Source organism: Pristiophorus japonicus, chromosome 1, assembly GCF_044704955.1.
Source record: "Pristiophorus japonicus isolate sPriJap1 chromosome 1, sPriJap1.hap1, whole genome shotgun sequence".
In the NCBI taxonomy this organism is placed as follows: domain Eukaryota; kingdom Metazoa; phylum Chordata; class Chondrichthyes; family Pristiophoridae; genus Pristiophorus; species Pristiophorus japonicus.
In genome coordinates, this window is record NC_091977.1 from 98,113,366 (window position 1) to 98,125,673 (window position 12,308).

Consider the following 12,308-nt stretch of genomic DNA (forward strand, 5'->3'; position numbering starts at 1 on the left):
AGAGAACCTCCGATGCATTTACAATACGCTGCTAAAAATGAAACATGATCAAGTGCTTTAAAAAGAGGTTGCTCACTCGCAGTAATTTACTATTTAGACTGTGGTCTTGTCACTGACAAAATTACATTTATGGGAGAGGGTGGCTTCTTGTCAGTCGAAGAGAGGAAAGCGAAACTGCATTACAGGAAACTCGAGATTCATTTCTTTTGGTTGCCCGCTGAAAATTTAAAAGAATATTTGTCTGAAATACTTGACGGTATTTGGATAATATAAATATTTGTCACAACATTAAAACAATAAGGAAATGAAGGAATACTGGATTACACCGCTACATTTCTGCACTGGACTACTGTGGAGTAGGGAAAAATGGTAAAAAGACAAAATTAAAAGCTCTTTATCTGAATGCACGCAGCATTCATAACAAAATAGATGAGTTGACGGCACAAATAGAAATAAATGGGTATGATCTGATACCCATTACAGAGACGTGATTGCAAGGTAATCGAGACTGGTAACTGAATATTCAGAGGTATTTGCCATTTCGGAAGGATAGTCAGAAAGGAAAAGGAAGTAGGGTAGCTTTGTTAATAAAGGATGAGATCAGTGGAATAGTGAGAAATGATATTGGCTCAGAAAATCAAGATGTAGAATCAGTTTGGGTGGAGATAAGAAATAATAAGGGAAAGAAGTCACTGGTGGGAGTACTCTACAGGCCCCCTAACAGTAGCCACATTGTTGGACAGAGTATAAATCAAGAAATAATAGAGGCTTGTAAGAAAGGTACGGCAATAATCATGGGTGATTTTAATCTTCATATTGATTGGATAAATCAAATTGGCAAAGGTAGCCTTGAGGAAGAATTCATTGAGTGTATGTGGGATGGTTTGTTAGAACAATACATTGTGGAACCAACCAGGGAGCAGGCTTTTTAAAATCTGGTAATGAGATGGTATTAATTAATGATCTCATAGTAAAGAATTCTCTTAGGAAGAGTGATCATAGCATGGTAGAATTTCAAATTCCGTTTGAGGGTGAGAAAGCAAGTTCTCAAACTAATGCCCTGAACTTAAATAAAGGCAATTACAAAGGTATGAAGGCAAAGTTGGCTAAAGTGGACCGGGAAAATTATTTAAAGGGTAAGACGGTAGATAACCAGTGGCAAATATTTAAGTAGATATTTTTGTATAACTCTCAGCAAAGATATATTCCAGTGAGAAAGAAAAACTCTAAGAGAAGGATGACCCATCCATGGATAACTAAGGAAGTAAAGGATGTTATCAAATTGAAAACAAAGGCATACAATGTTGTGAAGAATAGTGGAAGGCCAGACAATTGGGTAATATTTAGAAACCAGCAAAGGACAACTAAAAAAAATGATAGAGAGAGAAGATAGTTTATGAGAGTAAACTAGCAAGAAATATAAAAACAGACAGTCAGAGCTTCTACAGGTATATAAAAAGGAAGAGAGGATGAAACTGGGGAATTAATAATGTGAAACAAGGAAATGGCAGTGATTTTGAATAAATATTTTGTATTGGTCTTCAAGGTAGAAGACACTACAAGCATCCCAAAAATTGATAATCAATTTAAAACAATCACTGTCATTAGAGAAAAAGTAATAGGTAAACTAATGGAACTAAAGATGGACAAGTCCCTTGGACCTGATGACCTGCATCTTAGGATCCTAAAAGAAGTGGCTGCAGAGATAGTGGATGCATTGATTGTAATCTACGAAAATTCCCTGGATTCTGGAGAGGTCCCAGTGGATTGGAATACTGCAAATGTAATGCCCGATTTAAGAAAGGAGGGAGACAGAAAGCAGGAAGCTATAGACCAGTTATCTTAACATTTGTCATTGGGAAAATGCTGGAGTCCATTATTAAGGAAGTAGTAGCAAGATATTTAGAAAAGCATTATGCAATCAAGCAGAATTAGCATGGTTTTATGAAAGGGAAATCATGTTTGACAAATTTGCTGGAGTTCTTTGAGGATGTAACGAGCAGGATAAAGGGGAACCAGTTGATGTCATGCATTTGGATTCCCAGAAGGCATTTGATAAGGTGCCACATAAAAGGTTACTGCACAAGATAAGAGCTCATGGGGTTGGTGGTAATATATTAGCATGGATAGAGGATTGGCTAACTAACAGAAAACACAGAGTCGGGATAAATGGGTCATTTTCAGGTTAGCAAACTGTAACTAGTGGGGTGCTTCAGGGATCATTGCTGGGGCCTCAACTATTTATAATCTAAGGGACCAAGTGTAATGTACACTCAGTGATTTCAACCTCTATCTCAATTCACCATGCTCACTCTCCTCTGAGTTCATTAGCTTCCTATCCTCCCTTAATCTCTCCCTCCATGTAAACGCCCCAACCCATATTTACGGCCAGCCCCTCGACCTTGTCAACTCTCGTGGCCTCGCCACTCCCATCGTGACAATCACAGATAAGGCCATCTCTGATCACTTCCTCATATCACTCTCCACCCACATCCCCTTTCCACCCTCCGCGCACCCCCCCCCCACCCCCAACCCTACCTCCTTCTGAGTCCGCCCCTGGAAAAAACTTTCTCCCGATTCTCCTACAATTGCACTTTTCAACTCCCAACTGTCCAGCCTTTGGTCCTCCTTTCACCATGACATCTCTGCAGCTACCAATCTGCTCAATCATACCCTCACCACCACCTTTTATGCCCTAGTCCCTGTTAAAACAATTACTCTCTCTTACCCTGGACGTTCCCCCTGGTACAGCCTGATCTTCGCTCCATTAAGTCCAAGGGATGTAAACTTGAATGGATCTGGTGGACAACTGGTTTAGCCATTCTCTACCAGATCTGGCTGAACCACTATCAGGTCCTGCTCTCATCTGCCAAAGTTGGTTACTAGTCCAGAATCATCTAGAATGTAAAGATAAATCCCAGCTTCTATTCTCCACTGCTAACCGTCTTTTCAAATCCCTCTCCCCAGTCTCCAACCTCGCCTCCAACAACAAGTGTGAGGCGCTCATAGACTTCTTTGTCTCTAAGATTGAGACCATCCGTTCGGTTGTCATTGCCTCTTCTCTTGCGTCCCCTAGCCCACCGGGCCAAACTTCCTCTTAGGAAGCTCCCTGCCCTAGCCCTGGCCTCACATCTTTCACCAGTTTCTCTCCAATCTCTAATCGGGACCTTTCTGAGCTCATCCTGTCCATGAGTCCCACTTCCTGCTCCCTTGACCCTATTCCCACAAAACTGCTGACCACCCAGCTTCCTTTTCTATCTTCCATGTTAGCTGACATTGTTAACGGTTTGCTCTCCTCAGGTACTGTCCCCCTCTCCCTCAAATCTGCCGTCATCACCCCTCTCCTCAAAAAAACAACCCTCGATCCATCCGCCCTTGCAAACTACCGCTCCATCTCCAACCTCCCTTTCCTCTCCAAAGTCCTTTAACATGTTGTCGCCTCCCAAACCCGTGCCCATCTTTCCCGGAACTCCATGTTTGAATCCCTCCAATCCGGTTTCCGCACCTGCCACAGTACCAAAACGGCTCTCGTCAAAGGCACAAATGACATCCTTTGTGACTGTAACAAAGGCAAACTATCCCTCCTCGTCCTTCTTGACTTGTCAGCAGCCTTTGACATCGTTTATCACTCTATCCTTTTCCAATGCCTCTCCACTGTCATCCAGCTGGGTGGCACTGCACTTGCCAAGTTCCATTCTTATCTATCTAATCATAACCAGAGAATCACCTGCAACAGCTTCGCTTCCCAGCCCCTCATCGTTACCTCTGGTGTCCCCCAAGGATCTATCCTTGGCCCCCTCCTATTTCTCATCTACATATTGCCCCTTGGCGACATCATCTGGAAACACAGCATAAGTTTCGACAGATATGCTGATGACACCCAGCTCTACCTCACTACGACTTCTCTCGACCCTCCACGGCCTCTAAATTGACAGACTGCTTGCCCGACATCCAGTTCTGCATGAGCAGAATATTCTCGAATTGAATATTGGGAAGACCAAAGCCATTGTTTTCGGTCCCCGCCACAAACTTTGTTGCCTAGACACTGACTCCATCCCTCTCCCCAACTTCTGTCCGAGGCTAAACCAGACTGTTCGCAAACTTGATGTCATATTTGACCCTGAAATGAGCTTTCAACCACATATCCGCAGTATAACTAAGACCGTCTATTTCTACCTCCATAACATCGCCTGTCTCTGCCCTTGCTTCAGCTCATCTGCTGCTGAAGCCCTCATCCATGCCTTTGTTACTTCTAGACTTGACTATTCCAACGCACTCCTGGCTGACATCCCACATTCTACCCTACATAAACTAGAGGTGATCCAAAACATAAGAACATAAGTACATAAGAATTAGGAACAGGATTAGGCCATCTAGCCCCTTGAGCCTGCTCCGCCATTCAACAAGATCATGGCTGATCTGGCCGTGGACTCAGCTCCACTTACCCGCCCGCTCCCCGTAACCCTTAATTCCCTTATTGGTTAAAAATCTATCTATCTGTGATTTGAATACATTCAATGAGCTAGCCTCAACTGCTTCCTTGGGCAGAGAATTCTACAGATTCACAACCCTCTGGGAGAAGAAATTCCTTCTCAACTCGGTTTTAAATTGGCTCCCCCGTATTTTGAGGCTGTGCTCCCTAGTTCTCGTCTCCCCAACCAGTGGAAACAACCTCTCTGCCTCTATCTTGTCTATCCCTTTCATTATTTTAAATGTTTCTATAAGATCACCCCTCATCCTTCTGAACTCCAACGAGTAAAGACCCAGTCTACTCAATCTATCATCATAAGGTAACCCCCTCATCTCCGGAATCAGCCTAGTGAATCATCTCTGTACCCCCTCCAAAGCTAGTATATCCTTCCTTAAGTAAGGTGATCAAAACTGCACGCAGTACTCCAGGTGCGGCCTCACCAATACCCTATACAGTTGCAACAGGACCTCCCTGCTTTTGTACTCCATCCCTCTCGCAATGAAGGCCAACATTCCATTTGCCTTCCTGATTACCTGCTGCACCTGCAAACTAACTTTTTGGGATTCATGCACAAGGACCCCCAGGTCCCTCTGCACCGCAGCATGTTGTCATTTCTCCCCATTCAAATAATATTCCCTTTTACTGTTTTTTTTTTTCCCAAGGTGGATGACCTCACATTTTCCAACATTATATTCCATCTGCCAAACCTTAGCCCATTTGCTTAACCTATCTAAATCTCTTTGCAGCCTCTCTGTGTTCTCTACACAACCCGCTTTCCCACTAATCTTTGTCATCTGCAAATTTTGTTGCACTACACTCTGTCCCCTCTTCCAGGTCATCTATGTATATTGTAAACAGTTGTGGTCCCAGCACTGATCCCTGTGGCACACCACTAACCACCGATTTCCAACCCGAAAAGGACCCATTTATCCCGACTCTCTGCTTTCTGTTAACTAGTCAATTCTCTATCCATGCTAATACATTTCCTCTGACTCCGCGTACCTTTATCTTCTGCAGTAACCTTTTGTGTGGCACCTTATTGAATGCCTTTTGGAAATCTAAATACACCACATCCATCGGTACACCTCTATCCACCATGCTCGTTATATCCTCAAAGAATTCCAGTAAATTAGTTAAACATGATTTCCCCTTCATGAATCCATGTTGCGTCTGCTTGATTGCACTATGTCCTAACTCGCACCAAGTCCCGCTCAACCATTCATCATCATCATCATCATTATCATCATTACCCCTGTGCTCACTGACTACATTGGCTTCCGGTTAAGCAACGCCTCGTTTTCAAAATTATCATCCTTATTTTCAATTCCCTCCATGGCCTCGCCCATCCCTATCTCCGTAATCTCCTCCAGCCCCAGAATCCACCAAGATGTCTGCGCTCCTCTAATTCTGCCCGCCTGAGCATCCCTGATTATAATCGCTCAATCATTGGTGGCCGTGCCTTCTTTTGCCTGGGCCCTAAGCTCTGGAACTCCCTGCCTAAACCTCTCCGCCTCTCTGCATCTCAACATTGGGTTGGGTTCCTGTTTCAGAATTTTAGTTTTTTAACCTCCTATCCAAACCAAACCCCCCTATTTTGGGGGAATAAATTACCCCCTAAATTTCTCTAGGCATGCTTATTATCAGTTTTTGCAAACATAAATACAGGTTTATCAAACCCAAAATAGTCTAAACAGGCCAATACCTGTGCATTTTGTAAATTAATACAAAATGGCATATTGATAGAATTAGAGAGCATAGTATTTGGCTCATCAAGTTTGAACAGGTGTTTTTCTCCACATAAGCCATCTAACTTAATCCCCCTTTCCTGCTCTCTTCACATAATCTTTTTCAGCTTCACAATCCCACAAGCTGTCTGTGCTCCTCAAATTCTGGCCTCTTGAACATCTCTCATTATAACTGCTTAACCATCGGTGGACGTGCCTTCAGCTGCCTTGGCCCTAAGCTCTGGAACTCCCTCCATTAACCTCTACGCCTCTCTACCTCTCTTTCCTCCTTTAAGATGCTCGTTAAAACCTACCTCTTTAAACAAGCTTTTGATCATTTGCCTTCATTTCTTCTGTGGCTCGGTGTCAAATTTATCTGTTTGTCTGTAACACTGTTGTGAAGCGCCTTCGGATGTTTTACTACGTTAAAGATGCTATATAAATAAAAGTTATTATTTTTATTATTTATCTTTTTCAAGCAACTAATTTCCTTTTAAAAGAACTTATGAATCCTGTTTCAGTAGCAGTTTGTGGTAGTTAATTCCCAATTCTAAACATCCTCTGACCTTCCTCTGTGGAAAGATTTTTATAATGTGCCCTTTAGTTCTTTTTAAGATTATATTAAACGTGCTCTCTCATTATCATCTCACAGACAGTAATTGAAATAATCTATCACTATTTACTTTATCATAATCCTTCATAATCTTCAATGTGTCTACTAGGTCATCCTTCAATATTCTCAGCTCCAATGAAAAAAGTCCTAATTTGTCAAATCTTTGTTCATAAGTGTAATCATTCATTATTGGTAATATTCAAGCATATCCAAGCTGAACCATTCCTATTGATATTATATCCTTTCTATAATGGGATGCCCAAAGCAGTATGCAACATATCAACTGCAGCCTAACTTAAGTCTTGTACAAGTGAAACATTACCAACTTACGTTTATATTTTTTGTCTCTAGATATAAAAACACGAATTCAGTTTGCCTATTTTTAGGCCTTATTTGTATAACCACCTTTTCTGCTCCATTTCAGATCTTACTATTTAAGGTATTTTTAAAACATACTACTTTACATTTTCTACCTTGAACTATATTTGCCACCTATCTATCCATCCTACTAGCTTATTCCTGTCCTTCTGAAGTCTTTCACAACCCTCGTGCCATATTTCCCCCAATTTGGTGTCATCAACAAATTTCAATTTTGTTCCTTCAATTTTTAATTCCAGATTATTTATGCATATAGTAAATAAAAGCACCTATCCCTGTAGACTCATCACATCTTACCAATCATCCACGTGGTTCAAGTCACTTTAGGTTCAGAATTCAGCTTGTCAATATTGATACAATGTTTCAAGGACCACATTACAGCAAAAGTCTAAAGGGACAAAGTGTGTTAAAAAGACAAGCCTGAAGGCTCTGTACCTCAATGCGAGGAGTAGTCGTAATAAGGTGGATGAATTAACTGCTCAGGCAGTTATTAATGAATATGATATAATTGGGATTACAGAGACATGGCTCCAGGGTGACCAAGGCTGGGAACTCAACATCCAGGGATATTCAACATTCAGGAAGGATAGACAGAACAGAAAGGGAGGTGGGGTAGTGTTGCTGGTTAAAGAAGAAATTAACGCAATAGTAAGGAAGGACATTAGCTTGGATGATGTGGAATCTGTATGGGTGTAGCTGCGGAATACCAAAGGGCAGAAATCACTAGTGGGAGTTGTATACAGACCACCAAATAGTAGTAGTGAGGTTGGGTGACAGCATCAAACAAGAAATTAGGGATGCGTGCAATAAAAGTACAGCAGTTATCATGGGCGACTTTAATCTACATATAGATTGGGCTAAACAAACTGGTAGCAGTACAGTGGATGGATGGTGTTCTAGACCAATATTTCGAGGAACCAACTAGAGGACTGGCCATCCAAGTCTGGGTGATGTGTAACGAGAAAGAACTAATTAGCAATCTTGTTGTGCGAGCCCCTTGTGGAAGAGTGACCATAATATGGTAGAATTCTTTATTAAGGTAGAGAGTGACACAGTTAATTCAGAGACTAGGGTCCTGAACTTAAGGAAAGGTAACTTCGATGATATGAGACGTGAATTGGCTAGAATAGACTGGTGAAAGATACTTAAAGGGTTGACTGTGGATAGGCAATGGCAAACATTTAAAGATCACATGGATGAACTTCAACAATTGTATATCCCTGGCTGGAGTAAAACTAAAATGGGGAAGGTGGCTCAACTGTTGGTAACAAGGGAAATTAGGGATAGTGTTAAATCCAAGGAAGAGGCATATAAATTGGCCAGAAAAAGCAGCAAACCTGAGGACTGGGAGAAATTTAGAATTCAGCAGAGGAGGACAAAGGGTTTAATTAGGAGGGAGAAAATAAAGTATGATAGGAAGCTTGCAGGGAACATAAAAACTGACTGCAAAAGCTTCTATAGATATGTGAAGAGGAAAAGATTAGTGAAGACAAACATGGGTCTCTTGCAGTCAGTATCAGGTGAATTTATAATGGGGAACAAAGAAATGGCAGAACAATTGAACAAATACTTTGGTTCTGTCTTCACTAAGGAAGGCATAAGTAATGTTCCGGAAATACTAGGGGACCGAGGGTCTAGCGAGAAGGAGGAACTGAAGGAAATCCTTATTAGGCGGGAAATTGTGTTCGGGAAATTGATTGAATTGAAGGCCGATAAATCCCCAGGGCCTGATAGCCTGCATCCCAGAGTATTTAAGGAAGTGACCCTAGAAATAGTGGATGCATTGGTGATCATTTTCCAACAGTCTATCAACTCTGGATCAGTTCCTATGGATTGGAGGGTAGGTAATGTAACACCACTTTTTAAAAAGGAGGGAGAGAGAAAACGGGAAATTATAGACTGGTTAGACTGACATCAGTAGTGGGGAAAATGTTGGAATCATGTATGAAAGATGAAATAGCAGCGCATTTGGAAAGCAGTGACAGGATCGGTCCAAGTCAGCATGGATTTATGAAAGGGAAATCATGCTTGACAAATCTGCGAGTTTTTTTGAGGATGTAACCAGTAGAGTGGACAAGGGAAAAGCAGTGGATGTGGTGTATTTGGACTTTCAAAAGGCTTTTGACAAAGTCCCACACAAGAGATTGGTGTGCAAAATTAAAGCACATGGTATTGGGGGTAATACATTGATGTGGATAGAGAACTGGTTGGCAGACAGGAAGCAGAGAGTCGGGATAAACGGGTCCTTTTCAAAATGGCAGGCAGTGACTAGTGGGGTGCCACAGGGCTCAGTACTGGGACCCCAGCTATTTACAATATACATCAAAGATTTAGATGAAGGAATTGAAAGTAATATCTCCAAGTTTGCAGATGACACTAAGCTGGGTGTGGTGTGAGCTGTGAGGAGGATGTTAAGAGGCTGCAGGGTGACTTGGACAGGTTAAGCGAGTGGGCAAATGCATGGTAGGTGCAGTATAATGTGGATAAATGTGAGGTTATCCACTTTAGTGGCAAAAACATGAAGGCAGAATATTATCTGAATGGCAGCAGATTAGGAAAAGGGGAGGTGCAACAAGATCTGGGTGTCATGGTACATCAGTCATTGAAGGTTGGCATGCAGGTGCAGCAGGCGGTGAAGAAGGCAAATGCCATGTTGGTCTTCATAGCTAGGGGATTTGAGTATCGGAGATCTTGTTGCAGCTGTACAGGGCCTTGGTGAGGCCTCACCTGGAATATTGTGTTCAGTTTTGGTCTCCTAATCTGAGGAAGTACGTTCTTGCTATTGAGGGAGTGCAGCGAAGGTTCACCAGACTGATGCCTGGGATGGCAGGATTGACATATGAGGAGAGACTGGATCAACTGGACCTGTATTCACTGGAGTTTAGAAGAATGAGAGGGGATCTCATAGAAACATATAAAATTCTGACGGGACTGGACAGGTTAGGTGCAGGAAGACTGTTCCCGACGTTGGGGGAGTCCAGTACCTGGGGTCACAGTCTAAGGATAAGGGGTAAGCCATTTAGGACTGAGATGAGGAGAAACTTCTTCACTCAGAGTTGTTGATGCCAGTTCATTAGATATATTCAAGAGGGAGTTGGATATGGCCCTTACGGCTAAAGGGTTCAAGGGGTATGGAGAGAAGGCAGGAAAGGGGTACTGGGGTGAATGATCAGCCATGATCTTATTGCATGGTGGTGCAGGCTTGAAGGGCTGAATGGCCTACTCCTGCACCTATTTTCTATGTTTCTATGTTTCATAACATATAAGTGTAACATCAGAAGTTAGGAGCTGAGTTTCAGAATACTATCTGAAAATGTTGTATTGGCTTATGTAATGTACTTCCCAAATAATATGATATTTGGAGATATGCATGTTATTTTGCAGCATAAAGAAATCAATGCTCATCTTTCATTGCTGTGCCTTTCCCTTCTTCTTTGTGATTATATATTTGCTAAGACTTGCTTTTACGACCACATATTTTTTCTCAGCATCTATCTGCATCTGCACTTCCATATGATTCTGGATCAAATTTCACCCATTCTGTTTTGGATCCACCCCGATCACTGATAGCTCTGTGATATTCAATGCTCCACTAACCTCAGTTTCCGTTGCTTCATAAAATCCACTATCTCCATCATTCACTGCCGCATACATGTTCCCAATTTCTCTCTTCAGCAAAGCGACTCACTTTATTCCTGAGCTATCCTGGTCCTCAGTTCCACATCATCCGTTGAGTCATCCGACGCTTTATCAAAACATGTTTTTTTCCTTTCATGTACCAAGGACCATAAACTTCAACAGTCTTGGATCCCTCTTCTTCTTCACTTTCTTCGGACTTCATCTCTTTTTCCAATTTCTCCACTTACTGTATTTTCCCTAAACCCTCTGATCTTCTCCTCTTTGACCCGCAACGATTTGTCCTCAGGAAGTATCTTAACTTCATCCCCTGACACGTCCACTTCAACAAATTACAAGCTTGACATCATGATCAGCTCTTGTTCTGCTACCTTCACCTCCGTGCCTACCTTTTTGATCAGGAAGCTTCCCCTGGCACCCCCCACCCTACATCTTTCCCTTTCTCCTGCCTTCAGCCTGTGATCCCTTCGACTTCCTACCCTCCCTTAAGAGTTTAACAAAGGGGCCACATCCAAAATGTTAACTCATCTGTTCTCTCCACAGATGCTGCCTAACATGCGGAGTGTTTCTAGCATTTTCTGTTTTTGTCTTAACTACTTTATAAAAAAAAACTTTTACAAAATATGCACGAATACAAAATCTGTGTCTAACAGAAAATACAAAAACAAATCACACGAACAAGGCATTAATCTGAGGAATGTACTCATTGCAGTCGTCTCCTCAAAGAACCAGGTATACTTAGGAGACCAAGTATACAAATGGATATTTGAAACTTCTACTCGTAGGGCCAGAAAGTTCCTTGGAGCTGCTCCCTCTGCGCCATTGTAACTTCCCGAGTGCGACAGAAAGCCCATTTATATGCATAATTAGGGTTTCTGCCGCTCTTTGGGAAAAGTTACAATGGCAAACCAGGAGCAACTCCGAGGAAATACCTGCCTGTTTGGTAAAGTGTTTCTTGATCATTTTGGTCAGTTCCATCATTGTCTAGCATGGACTTTGCCCCACTTTGGCTTGATTCAATCATCATCATAGGCAGTCCCTCGAAATCGAGGAAGACTTGCTTCCACTCTAAAAGTGCATTCTCAGGTGACTGTACAGTCCAATATGGGAATTACAGTGTCTGTCACAGTTGAAGAAAAGGGTAGACGTGAGTCTGGTTTGCTGCACGCTCCTTCCGCTGTTTGGCTTGGTTTCTGCATGCTCTCGGCGATGAGACTCGAGGTGCTCAGTGCCCTCCCGGATGCTCTTCCTCCCTGAGATAAAAGAGAGGCATAGAAAAAAGGGAGCAGTGGAGAGAAAGAGAAAGGCGGCCACTAGTTTCCATCCAAGCATCAAAAGAGACAATTATATTACTACCACCCCATTTAGTGCTGTTCGAAGAGAGTTTATTATAGTCCTGAACTACTTGGTGTACAGGGTGTGTGGCTTAAAATGCAACCTACATTCACCTCACCAAATATGAAATTCTCCCTATATTGTTGTGAAT

General features: G+C 42.2%; 1 protein-coding gene across 1 annotated transcript in view; it reads left to right on the forward strand.

Moving 5' to 3' along the window:
- Positions 1-12,308, forward strand: part of shc3 (SHC (Src homology 2 domain containing) transforming protein 3) — a 367,957-nt gene that overhangs the window by 175,627 nt on the left and 180,022 nt on the right. The gene's annotated exons all lie outside the window — the stretch shown is intronic.